Raw genomic sequence first — 456 nt, forward strand, 5'->3', positions numbered from 1 at the left:
AAGAGAGAGAGAAGAGGGAAGAGGGAAGAGAGAGAGAGAGAGAGAGAGAGAGATTCTTAAAGGCGGAGAGGAAACTTGGAAGGGTGGCCTCCACCCTGCTCGTTAGCTGTTACAACTTGCAGAGGGCATGAAGAGATCCCTGTTCTCCCCCTCGCCCACCCCATAAAGATGGCCTCGACCATTCGATGTAACCTTTCCCCCGTGTGAGATTTCGTGTGCCAGGTTTGGCTGCGATTTCAATTTATATCCAATTGAAACTTGGTTGGCTTAATTTGCTTGAATATTTGGAAGAGGGAGGAAGAGAAAGGGAGAGAGAGAGAGAGAGAGAGAGAGAGAGAGTGAGAATTGTTTTCTTTTAAGGAAAAATTAGAAAGAGACTAACACGAGACAAGATTAAGTTCCAAGATCTTTTTCTTGTGATAAGAAATAAATTTAACGATGAGTAATTTTTTTTTT

At 42.8% G+C, this 456-nt stretch overlaps 1 protein-coding gene and 1 long non-coding RNA gene across 2 annotated transcripts in view; one reads left to right on the top strand and one right to left on the bottom strand.

Annotated features, from left to right (window-relative positions):
• Positions 1-293, top strand: part of LOC116185308 — a 1698-nt gene extending 1405 nt beyond the window's left edge. The window contains exon 2 of the long non-coding RNA XR_004150128.1: positions 17-293. This is a non-coding gene — a long non-coding RNA (uncharacterized LOC116185308). The remainder of the gene's footprint in view (positions 1-16) is intronic.
• The window catches only part of LOC102670750 (kielin/chordin-like protein), an 83361-nt gene that overhangs the window by 80769 nt on the left and 2136 nt on the right, over positions 1-456 (bottom strand). The window lies entirely within an intron of this gene.

This window comes from Apis dorsata, unplaced genomic scaffold (assembly GCF_000469605.1).
Source record: "Apis dorsata unplaced genomic scaffold, Apis dorsata 1.3 scaffold_156, whole genome shotgun sequence".
Classification (NCBI taxonomy): Eukaryota; Metazoa; Arthropoda; class Insecta; order Hymenoptera; family Apidae; genus Apis; species Apis dorsata.